This window comes from Schistocerca americana, chromosome 4 (genome assembly GCF_021461395.2).
Source record: "Schistocerca americana isolate TAMUIC-IGC-003095 chromosome 4, iqSchAmer2.1, whole genome shotgun sequence".
In the NCBI taxonomy this organism is placed as follows: Eukaryota; Metazoa; Arthropoda; class Insecta; order Orthoptera; family Acrididae; genus Schistocerca; species Schistocerca americana.
Window position 1 is genome coordinate 438,274,104 of NC_060122.1, and position 12,962 is coordinate 438,287,065.

Consider the following 12,962-nt stretch of genomic DNA (forward strand, 5'->3'; position numbering starts at 1 on the left):
CACTATATTCTTTACTTTAATCTTCCAGAAACATGGGTGGTTTCTATATATTTCAATGAACTCACTTACAAACTCTCGAGAACACTAACGAGTATCAGTCATTTTAATGCCCTGTGCGCACAAATACAAACACTAGACTGAACAAACAGTTGTTTCGCGCCAGATTTGCGGCAATCTCCTGTCCACACGCACCAACTTGTCTGCACAGATGTGGTTTGAACCCACAGATTTGAGATATTTCGCTCATACCTCCAACTCCAACTTCCAGGTATGCACACACCTCAGGTTGGTGCAAATCTTCTGTCTGCACGCAACGATCTATCTGCGCAGATGTGATGTGCGCAGACATTTGCGCAGACAGATCGTTGCGTGTGGACGGGCCTTAATCTGAGCACAATTTCGATCTATCGTTCTCTTTGCTTGGTTTTGCTAACATAAATTCAAAATCGTCTGCGAGGCTGGGTCTTTGTTTACATTATGTGAAATGTCATAGGTGTAAGAATTAATAGCTCCAGGCCACTGCAATAGTAGAAAATATGTGAAAACGAACGGATTGTTTGACAGTTTATTTCTCAGAAGTAAAACTGCTCCATCATAACAAATAAATTTGTTGCTGTATTGCCAAGGTATGATTTGCTTCGGATAAAGCTGAAAGACTGCAGTTTGTTTTGATTTTAACACAGAAATGCCGCTTTTTGTTTCCCAGCCTGGTGAGGAGTAACTGTTTGTGGCTTATTACTAGATAATTCGTAATTGTTCCAACGTGTAGAATATTTCAGGCTTTGAAGTGCGCCGTCAGAACATTTGGTGGAATATTTCACATAGTTGCCACAATGAGCGTTACGAACATAAGTGACAATACAAGACCTGTTTGCAGCCTGACTTCATCAGAAATTGATACCTTGGTTATTAGAGATCTATTTCCTTTTAAAAATCCTAAGCGTACATAATAATAATAATAATAATGTGGCTCTGTATTTTGTTATTTTTGAGTTTCGTAGGCGTGCTTACACTACAGAATCAGAAATAAAATTCTTTTCGAAAATAAAAAAAACGTCACCAATAACAGTGCACGTGATGTAAAAATTAATGTATGAGCTCGCATACATAAGGAGAACTGCCAGTGAATAGTAAAGTACATAACAAAGTTGGGAAATGCCACACATGCTGCTGCAATACATGTAACCTGATGTATGTATCTGTGGTAGGCACTAGAAGAAAACTCATAATTGTACAAACGATTCTGATTTTGAATAGCACCAACCACTTACTGTAGAGCAGAAATATAGTAGGCCCAATGACTAAGCACACTGATCAGAATGTTGAGATCACCCAAAAGTGCAAGATAGGTAATTGGTATATTGGTTACAGGTTTGAAAAGTGGGGATAAATCATTAAGAAAACTGTGTGGAAGTTCATTGTGAATGAGGGAAGAGGACTTAAAAGGCTGCTAAAATGTTTACATTGATGCTAAAGATATGATTAAAGTAAGAAACAGGGAAATACTGGACGGATTTTAGGATGGTGGTAAATGGAGGATGGCTGGCAAGGGGAAGGGGAGCTTATGGAAAGAGATGGCAATTTAGCAACAGGCAGAAGTAGGCATAGACTTGAGTCTAGGTAATCTGTGGGACCTAAGGAAGGTTAGAAGTAAGTGTAGTGAGGGACAAATCCCATTCTCACATTTAAAAATTGTGTTAGAGGAGGACTGATTGAAAGTGTTCTTTCATACTGAAAGGAAGTTGATTCATGTTAAAAGTCCATGTGAAAAACTGGTGGCAACAAATTTGATTTACAGCATATATGATTTCACAAATGATAGTCTCTTAAGAGTTAGAATGCACCATCACAATACTGGATACAGAAATAATTACTATCCACACTAATCTAGTTGACATTTGGTGCAGTGGCTGAAGGGAGCGGCCTTAAAGGCATTTCCAATTTATAGTCACTTTGATCAGACACTTCGCTGAGTGTCTCCTTGGTCTACATGGATTATAAGGATGCATAAGACTATTCTTGCACGTGGGTCTTTCACAAAGATTTTCAGGTAAGGAGCTCAGAAGTAGAAGTGGCATAAGGATCAACAATGATATTTTACAGCTTGGATATATGGTGTAATATAATAATAGGAGCCACGGGAAAGAATTTTACTGAACACGCTTCTGATTTCAGTGCACCTGCTGCCCAATAACTGCAGCCTATGTTCCAATATTTTTAAATACCTCATCAAATTCACCTTTGTTCCATAATGTTTATATCATTAGTACAAAGCACCCCATTTATCATTGTTAAAGCCAACTCCTCCTACACTAACTTTGTGCACACTGATAGCCTTATTGCCATCGGATTGTACCTTTCCATTGTCCTGTTATCTGCAAACATAATTACTCATTTTATATTAAACAGGTTAACAACTTCCTCATAAAACTACTACACTGATAGCCAGAGCTTCAAAAATGCTTACAATAACAATAATCTTTCATATGTTGCTGTCTTGCTCTTACTTATTCACAAGCCATATAAAGAATTTTTTTTTCGTAAATTATAGAGCGCAGCAATCAGTCTTTTTTTGGCAAATCCAGATTTCGGCTAGTGCCTAGCCATTATCATTGCTAAAATATTCAAGAAGTACGTGGTCAGGCAATACAATAAAAAGTTACAACTCATGGAATAACCTATGTGGCATGTATATTAGATTACATACCAACATTTAAAGAAAAGTAAAAAACTTCAAATTTGCATTGGAATTACATAAAATAAAACTTAGGTAAAATTCTTTACGTTGCTGTTCAACTTATTTCCACATTTGCCAGTAAACATTGAAAATATAAAATAATTTCCAGGTTCACTCCTTGTGAGTCAGTTGTTTTATTCTTTAAACACATATGCAATGTCAGGTGGGTAAAAACTTTTTTTAAAAATTTATTTACAAGGCACAAGGAGGCACTTGCTATATGTAACTATTAGAATTGATCTGATTTAAATGTTTCTATCTTTGTATTATTTTTTTCTCTATATTTAAATATCATGACAGGTATGTTGTTCCTCTTATTTACTGAATAGTTCGTAGGTGGCGCCAAATGTCAGCAAGATGGATGGTTGTGTGGTGAATCGCATCACAGTTGCTGAGTACTCCCACTTTCCTAATGGAAAGTAACCTGATAAAGGAATTCTTCTTACAACTCTAAATTCTTAAAGACCACATCTTTGTGATTTGGATTCCATGTAAAGAGACTGAGTGAAGTTTTGTAAAATGCCAAGATGGTTGCTTTTGAAAGAACACAGCTGATTTCCTTCCACATTCTTTTATAATCTGAGCTTGTGTTCCATCTCTAAATGATCAAATGGCCACAATCCCTTTCTTTCAATGCAAAGACACCCTCTCCTCTTTTGAGTCGAATTTCAGAGCTGTCTGTCTAAGTGTTTTTTTAATTGTCCATAGTCCTCTTCTGTACAGTGAGCTGATTTTATCTATAAAACTATTTTAAACCAACGAAACACCAACATTACTTCCAGATTGATAACTTTTGCACTTTTCACTTGAGGAATTCCCCTCCCTGATGCCATGCCACTAGTGGATGATGAATCTGAAATGATAAGTAATTCCTGTTGCAATATTCTTAGGCTTTCACATACAGGTGCTACTTTTCTCACCTGGTTTACAACCATATTTGCCATGCCATACTCCCGCATAATCCAAAAGACACACTTTGAATAAGTCTCTTAATAATCAGATAGTGTGTTTCTGATGTTTCAGCAGATATTTGGAAATGACTAGGCCTATATGTAATATTTAGATAGACTCACCCCAAATAAATTCTGCTCATCACTTGTAATGCTGTGGCCTGTGTCAGTGGAAAATGTCAGTTTTTTTCTCATTACCACCAAAATATTTTATTGAGTGGAGTTTTGCATGTGTATTCTACAGATCTTGCTCAAATTGGTCTAGCGTCATATCTGATTTAAAAGTGTTGAAGTGTTGATGGGGATAACAAAACATCTAAAATAACCAGTACCACTTTGGTGACTGAGTACTGTTTCTGCATGGCAGAGGCAGATGCATAACCCATTGTAACCAGGCACATGATAAGGAACAAGTGGGACAGAGTAGAGTGTATTTTTTTTGTCTGCTCTGTACACAGCATTAAACTGAATACAGAACTAAACCAGTTTGATACTACTCAATTGAATACATGCACAAAATTGCATACACCATTTACGTAACGTGTGATGTAACACTTCAAAGAATAAACCCATGGATTGTATTGTTTACTAAACCAAGGAAACCTTTATGTTAGCTAAATAACTAGCCTGTAAATGCTTGAGGATTGGCTCAAAGGTGTGTATTTCAAGGACGAGCAGGAAGATATTCAGCTGAAAGATTGTGTAAGAGACACGAGATGTACTGAGGTGGAAATTTGGGAATGGTCACATCTCTACAAAGGTTTAAATGCAGACCTATTTGTTGCAAGGCCGGGCTTCAATCTGGGAGATTGTAAAGACTTATGTATCATAAAACAGAAGTATGTCACTGAAGGTGTAGGGGTGATTTGAGCTTGCCTATCTGTAAGACTAAGTTAGTAATGGTTCTAGACCTAAAGAATCGGATTACTTTGATTTGTGCAAGGCGTTGTTAAGTCATCAACATGTCCTCCAAAAGCCTCAGTCCTACAGAAGTATGTCTTTTCCAAAGGCCCTACTCTCAAATTCAGTCATGCTGGGCATTTTTAAGACCCCGTCTTCTTCGAGTCCCTACAGTGGAAACACTTTTTCACCACCAACCCTACCAATCAGACTCAATTGAAAACTAATATTGAACTCCACCTGACTCAATTTACTCCTCCATCTAACTGTGATTCATCCCCACTGCTCCCAAACTTTCCAGTAATTGAACCTTGCCTCATCATCATTCCTTGCATCGTTGAACAAGGAAACCAACCTCAAATCTGTTAAGTATGGTAAAAACCTCTATAAAAACATCCCCAAAGTTGAGGTGTGCTGCGTGATGATGAAGTGCGTGGCTGTTGAGTTAGAACAGTCATTAGTGGGCAACCTCTGGGGCACCTGCCACACCTCTGTTGTATAAGGCTTACTTAGGCATGCAGGGGTCTGTCTAGTGCACTTTTATTTCCCTAGCTGTTCATGGGACTGAGATGGATCCTTCGAAATTTTCTCTTCCTTCTCATAGCGGAAAGTGTGGCCACTGGAAGGTACCAACACTAAATCTAACATGTGTGCTTCTGTAGCCAGTTCTCCCAACTCAGAACTTTTCAGAATTCTAGTATATATAGTAACAGAATATGTGCTGGTAGTCAGAATGTATTGTTATTAGTTAAAAGAAAAGAGCAAAACTTTGAAGAAGTGTCACCTTTTTGCATTCAAAAGGGTTTGATGTGGATTGTGGGTATGTTAAAATCTGTTAAGCAGTTGCAAAATGCGAGGCTGTTGACTGAAATCTCGAGCTTCTAACAAGTGACAAACTTGCAGAAGGCCATAATCTTTGGGGAATATGCAATTGAGACTGAGCTCCATACCTACTTGAACCACAGTAAAGGTGGTGTGACATGCAGGGACCTGGAGGACGGAGGACATCCCCCAGGAAGACTTGAAAGTTGAGGGGGTCCCAGAAGGCACATGCAGAATACTGTTAAACGGGTGGAAGGTGATCTGGTCAAATCCAGCTCATTCATCCTCACATTTAATTGTGTGAAACTCCTGGAGCATATTAAGGTGAGTTTTCTTCATTTGACAGCGTGGCCCTGTATCCTGAACCCAAAGTGCTGTTTTAAATGCTAGCCCTTTGGGCACACCACTCTTGGATGTGAGAGAGAAACCACTTGTAGCAAATGTGCTTAAGCTGCCTGTGAAGGAATCTCAAAGTGTGCGATCTGCTCTGGAGTTCACCCTGTCTTGAGTAGGGACTGCTGTGTCTCACTTGAAGAACTGAAGACACAAGAGATCTAAACAACAAAATGGATCCCCTTTGGTGAGGCCAAACGGGTCTCCACGTTTGCTACCTCCTTGGTTTGGTTGCTGAACAGCCAGGTTCAGAAAAGTGATGCTGCTACACGAATGGATGTTGCTAGTCTCAATACCAATAACTGTGTTTGTCAGTGCACTTGTGCTGGTGCAGTTATTTCTAAGCCTGTATCTCCTCCCACAACATCAGACAAAGCTGTGGTAGCTGTTGCAGAACTCCCTGCTCCTCCAAAGGCTCAGTCTGGTCCACCCTGGGGCACTAGGACTCCCAGCAATGGCCAACCTGCCAGGTGACCTTTGCTGCGGCTGGGTGGCAACTGTGGGGAGGGCCCCTGTCGGGGTGGGTGGCATCAGCTGATGACAGGCGATGAAGTGTAGTACATCATCTCTTGCTGGTGGTCAAACACCAGTAGTCTCTAAGCGTTCAAGGCCCCAATTCAACGCACAGAAGTACAACCATAAAATCGTTCCCCTCCCTGGCCACACCATGGGTGGAAAGTCAGGCTAAGGATGGCAGCTGCTCTTATTTGCCCTGATGTCTTGTATGTTTGAGAGCTGATGGGGAATCTTTCATGATGATGAAGCCTCAGTTTTTGTTGAACATTTAGAGGACAGGTTTGGGTTAGGTGCAGGGCTTGTCCAAAATGAGATCTGGGTCAGTCTTGATCAAAACAGCATCCTCTGCCCAGTCACAGGCGTGACAAGCTGGGGGATGTTTCTGTAACTGTCACGCCCGTAAGAGCTTAAATATGGTCCAGGATATAATATTTCACAGTGACCTTCTTTTGCATTCTCACGATGAGCTGTTCGCCAATTTAGAGGGGTGAGGTGTACATTTCGTTTGGCGTGCCCACTGTGGTCCGTGGGATAATCAGGTTGCCACTGGTGCCTTCATCTTTGCCTTTGAGGGTGATACATTATCTGAGGTGGTCAAGGTGGTTGTCTACCACTGTGATGTAAAGCCCTATATCCGTCCCCCAATGTGGTGCTTTAAATGCCGGAAGTTCGGACATATGTCTTCACGCTGTACTTTCAGTGTCACATGTCGAGACTGCGGATGCTCATCATATCAGGAGCAGCAAGAGAAATCTAGAAAGAAGATCCCCAAGACCAGGGAAATTGTGGTGGCACCCACACCACTGCTACCTACAAGCTGTGCAGCTGCGGATGAGGTGGAGATTCTGACATCTGCTGAGGACCTAGATCTCGCCAGACCCTCAGACACAATGGAAATAGATTGCTCAGGAAATAAGTCAGTGACAGTAGCAGTACTGAAACTGGAGTGTGTCCAAACAACGCCCAGGTGATAATAGTGCATTTTGCGGCAATAGCTGCGAAAACCAGCCAGGCTCCAGCGTTTTGCTGCTACCGTGTGACTGTAGAGAGGGGCAAATTGGACTTCAGTCTGACAATTTTGAGTCTTACAACTGCCCTTCCTCCTTATGGGAATCAACACTGTCTGAGCCTCGTGGTACTGCACCTGGTCACAGCCGAATTCAGTATGCATGCTTCGACATTTGCCAGCAGCGTCAAAGGAAATCCTCCTCTTGCATATTTTGATATGGCAGATAGGCAACTTTTCCAACTCTTGAAGATAGGGGTTTTTGATCTTTCTCCTCAAACCACAAAAGAACCACAACTGTCTGAGTAATTACCGGAGTATCACCGTAACTAGCTGTGTCAGAAAGAGCCTGGAGCGAATGGTTAACCTTAATTTGGTCTGGTTCTTAGAAACCAGGCAACTCCTTTGCTGCTCTCAGTGTGGATTCCGGAGATTTTGGTCCATTGTCGACAAACCTGACTCTGTAGGATGCAGCTATTCAGCAGGCATACCTATGACACCATCACTGTTTTGGTATTTTCTTTGACATCAGTAAGGCATATGACATACTTGGAGACATAGTATTGTAGAGCAACTTCATCAATGGTGCTTTCATGTCCACCTCCCCAACTTCATACAGTCTTTCCTTTCGAAGTGGTTCTTTAGGCACTGAATATCATAAAAGACCTTAGCTACAGGTATTGGGGAGCGGACAGGGCATGTCTGCTCCAGTTTTATAGGTCTTTCGTGCATTTGCTGCTAGACTGTGGATGGGGAGTATACAGTTCAGCGAGCCCTTCGTATCTGAAGATCGTTGACGCTATCCACCAGGGGGGGGGGGGGGGTTGGCTAGCCACAGGTGTTTATAGGAGCAGCCCCATACCCGGTCTCTGTGCTGAGGCTGGTGAACCACCACTTACAATTCAATTGCAACTCCTCCTGGTGTGTCAGGCATGAAAATTCCTCACCATAACTGAATTCACCTGTGCACCATACTGTAGCTCATCTGCCTCTGGAATGCCTTTTCATCAATTGTCCATGAGCAACAAGGCCATTTGGGATCCAAATGCAGCACGTGCTGGAATCAGTTGGTGTGGAGCAAGTACAACCATAAATCCAGGGTTTTAACCATCTGCCACCCTGGTCACTGCAGAGGCCGAGTGTAATTTTTGATTTAGTGCAGTACAGGAGATGTTGCACTCCTGCATACCTTTTTAATATATTATTTAAGGACATTTTAGTTGAGCACCACAACTCTACAGCTGTCTTTATGAGTAGGTTGAAATAGGTGGCTCTGTTGGTTGCTCTGTTGTTTTCTGTTGTGGCCTCAAGGTCCGCCTGCCTCAAGACTTTGCTGTCTTTGACGCAGAATTAGATGCGATCTTACGGGCACTGGAGCAGATGAGATGTGATTTGAGCACTAAATTCCTTGTCTGTTCCAATTCTCTGAGTGCCCTTCACTCCCTACAATGCTTGTACCCAGCAGATAAAGTAACCCAGAAAATCCAGGACACCTTCCTCCAACTACAACAGCTAGAGAAGGAGGTGTCTTTTTGCTGGGTGCAAGGGCACATGGATATTGTGGGGAAAGAAAGGGCAGATGTGACAGCCAAGGAGATGTCACAATCCTCAGTTTGGTGTGCCATCTCCCTGCATGTTCTTGCCTCGCTGTTGAGATAGAGAGTCTTACGTTGATGGGAGAATGAGTGACTGGAAGAGTGAGTCAGTAAGCTTCCTCTAGTAAAGGCATATATCCTACCAGCCACGTTGACGGGATGAGGTCCCTCTTATTCATCTTCATATAGCCCACAGCTGAATGGTGCATGACGGCATTGCTTCTTGCTCCACTAAGAGGACCCTCCAATGTGTGGTGCTTGTGGCATGTAGATCACTGTGTGTGACATTTTATTGGACTGTTTTATTTTCAGATCAGAGGTAGAAGATTTGCTGACAGACCTGCTGTCTATTGTAAGTGACTTTCTAACGAATGTTGTTTGATTTTTAAAGTTTTGTAATTTGTCCAACATTTATTTCCGAGATTTTAGAGAGATTGCATTAATGTGTTGAAAGGTGACTGGATCACCCATATTTTTTATAGGTAGTCACCTGTGCCTGTGCCATTTTTTTGGCTCCTCTGCCAATTTATTTGTGTTTTAATCCTTGGTATAGCACCTTTCATGCTTTCTCCATTGTCTTACGGCAAGTGAGATAGACTGATAATGTTAGTGAATGTGAGATTGGGAGTGTGTGCATGGGTGTCATTTTGTAGGTTTTATCCTCACTTTGTGCAACAATTTTAGTGATTTTACTTATATTTATTCCTCCTAAAATATGCCATGATGCTGATAACATCAGCATTGAGCATCCATAAAGTAAAAATGCACTCTTGCAAAGGTGTAAACAAGGTGATCCTGGGTGACCACTGCACATTATTCACAAGCAAGTTTTTGATCAAAGAACACTTTCTTTCTTAAACTTGAATTATCCCAGAATATTGTTCCATATGATATCATTAACGGGGGGGGGGGGGGGGGGGAGGAAAGTCAACTTAATGGTTTGCCATCCCCAAGATTTGCAGTGATTCATAGCACAAATTTGACTGCACTAAATTGTTTTAGGAGTTCTGAAATGTGTTTTTTCCAGTTTACGTTCTCATCAATATGGACTCGTTATTTCTTCATGATGTGTTACACTTATAACTGGTGTAGTATGTTTTGGTGTGCAGAACTGAAAAAGTTCTGTCTTTCTGAAACTGAGAGTTACAGTTTGCAGAAAACCACATAATAATACTTTTAAGAACATAATTTTCCATTTCTTCTATTACTGTGTGTGTGTGTGTGTGTGTGTGTTTAGATTGATTACAGTACTAGTGCAGTCCATAGGAAGAACTAATTCTGCTTGTTGCATGTTAGATGGAAGGACATTTACTCATATGAGAAACAGTAGGGGACCTAAGATTGAGCTTTCTGACACCCTATAAGTTAGTTTTTCCCAGTCAGAAGAATCTCCCCTTTTTACATTGGTTGAATTATTAAGTATAACGTACTACATTCTTTTACTTAGGTATTACAATCCACTGGTTTGCTATACCATCAGTCCCATAAAACCTCAGTTTATTTAGGAGAATATTGTGACACCCACAATCAAATGTCTTAGATAGGTGACAGAAAATACAAACTGCTGCTATTTTGTTATTTAGCACTTGTAAAATTTGTCAAGTGAATCTGTAAACTCAACTGAAATCTAAACATTAATTTACTGAGGATATTATTATTGTTCAAATGGGATACCATTCTAGAATACATGACTTTCTCAGAAATTTTGGAAAATGATGTCATTAGTGAAACAAGTTGGTAGTTATTACAAAATTAGTAGTAAAATACATCACTGAAAATTCTGTGAAAATAGTGAGAGTAGCAAACAGTAAAGCTATAATTGCTACCGAATAAAAACCATCAGACAGTTATCCATAAGCTACCCTCCTATATCAAGTATACCAATCATTTCCTATACTGACTCTCCATAGCTCCTCTTTCTTTACCAGCTGGCACTCTGCTCATCACTGTTGATGCCATCTCCCTCTACTGTCTAACATTCTCATTGCCCATGGCCATACCGCTATTGAATGCCCAACTGACTCTAGACCTTCACCTCCTCCATGGTCACGATGACCAACTGTATCCTCACCCATTATTAATTCTCCTCTGAAGGCATCACCTACGAACAGATTTGTGGTTCAGCAGTGGGCACCTACGTAGCACTGTTCTATGGTAATGTGTCTATGGGCCATCTAGAAGAATCCTTCCTGACAACCCAGAAACCCAAAGCCTCCATCTGGTCCAGATTCATTTGATGACATCTTTATGATCTGGACCAAGGGTGAGGACACACTAACCCCTTTCTTCCGGAACGTCAACAACTTCTTCACCACTCACTTCAACTGGTCTTCCTCAGTCCAACAAGCTACCTTCCTCGATAACGACCTCTACCTCGAGGATGCTCCCTCAATCTTTGTCCGTATCAGACCTACCAACCACCAACAAGACTTCCACTTCGACAGCTGCCACTCCTTCCACAGCAAGAAGTCTCTTCCATACAACCTAGGCACTGGTGGCCATTGCATTTGTAGTGATGAACAGTCCCTTTTCAAATATGCCAGTGGTCTCACTGAGCTCTTCACAAACCAAAATTACCCTACCAAATCTTCTCCAGAAACAGGTGTCCTATGCCTTGCTGCATCCCTCCACACTCCCCTCCCCCCTACCCCGAGTCTCTGATCATACCCCATATATACAGTGTGCGGCCATAAAGGGGCCAAAGGAGCACCAATCTCATGACTGAGTACCATGTCGGAATAAACTAAATCACATTCTCTGCCAGGATTTCAGCTACCTCTCATCCTGCTCTGAAATGAGGAAAATCCCACCTCCCACTAGCCTCCTCACCCCTACCATATTGGTGTTCCCCTCAACCTACACGGTATCCTTGTGTGCCCTGACCCTTTGCCTCATGGCCCATATCCTTGCAATAGACATAGATGCAAGACCTATCCTATATATCCTCCCACTACCACCTGCTCCATTCTTGCACAGACATCTCCTACACAAAGGCAGGGCTACCAGGGAAACCAGCCACGTGATCTACCATTGTAGCTGCAATCTCTGTGCTGCATTCTATGTGGGCATGGCAACTAACAGTCTGTCTGCCCACATGAATGGACATCATCAAAACTGTGACCAAGAGGCAGTTGGACTACCTAGTTGCTGAGCTTGCTGCCCAACATGATGTGCACCCATTTAATGACAGCTTCGCAACATGTGCCTTCTGGATTCTTCCCACCGAAACCAGCTCTTCTGATCTGGACCAATGGGTTCTCTCCCTGAAACCCATACTTTGCTCCCATAGCCTCCCTGGCCTCAAATTTTGTTTGTCTCTGTCCTCTACCAGCCTATCCCCTTCCCTGCTCTTGCTGCAATACTACAAATGCCTTCTATGCTGCAAGCACAGTTGTGTACTCCTTTCCCTTCTCTGTTGATCTCTTCTCCCCATGCTTTGCCCCTATCCTCTCATCATCGCAGCAATCCCTCCCCCCAAACCTGTTGCTGCACCTAACAGCCATATTCTGCCCCCCATTGTGTCCCTGCACACTCTCACTGGCAGCACTAGCTTCTTTCCCCACTCCCAACACTATCCTCGTAACCATTCCCCTGCCCAGCCCACACCTCGTCCTGCTGCCCACTCTGGCTAGGTTGCTGGTAACCTCAGGCGCAACTGCAGTTGGGTCTTAGCATCTGGAGACAACGGTGGCCATGTGTGTGAGATTTGTCCTTCTGTGAATGTCCGTGTATTTTATTCTCCTTTGAAGATTTGTGTACACCTTTTTAACATGTCTTCATAGCCATGATTATTATGTTGCTGTTACCAGCAAACTGATTTATGTCTCCCTGCATGACACTTTCTGGGAAGTTATTAATATAGTTCAGAAAAGAAATGGACTCAATATACTTTCCTATGAGACTTATGTGTTGATATGTTTATCATATGATAGATGGTTATATATGCAACTAAGATTTCTGTTGGTCTGTGAAACTTTTATGAGGGAGGATCGGAAAGTAATGTACAGTAGTTTTTGAATCCCCTCATATTTCAGCTGGAATGT

General features: G+C 41.9%; 1 protein-coding gene across 4 annotated transcripts in view; it reads left to right on the top strand.

Annotated features, from left to right (window-relative positions):
- The first annotated feature begins 439 nt into the window (after positions 1-439).
- The window catches only part of LOC124612996, a 246,760-nt gene continuing 234,237 nt past the window's right edge, over positions 440-12,962 (top strand). For 2 of the 4 annotated variants that reach the window (XR_006979589.1, XM_047141546.1), the window contains exon 1: positions 440-626. The gene's annotated coding sequence lies outside the window, so the exon portion shown is untranslated. Of the gene's footprint in view, positions 627-1,576; positions 2,051-9,231; positions 9,272-12,962 lie in introns of those variants that run through there. The other 2 variants (XM_047141547.1, XM_047141548.1) reach the window with 2 other exon arrangements.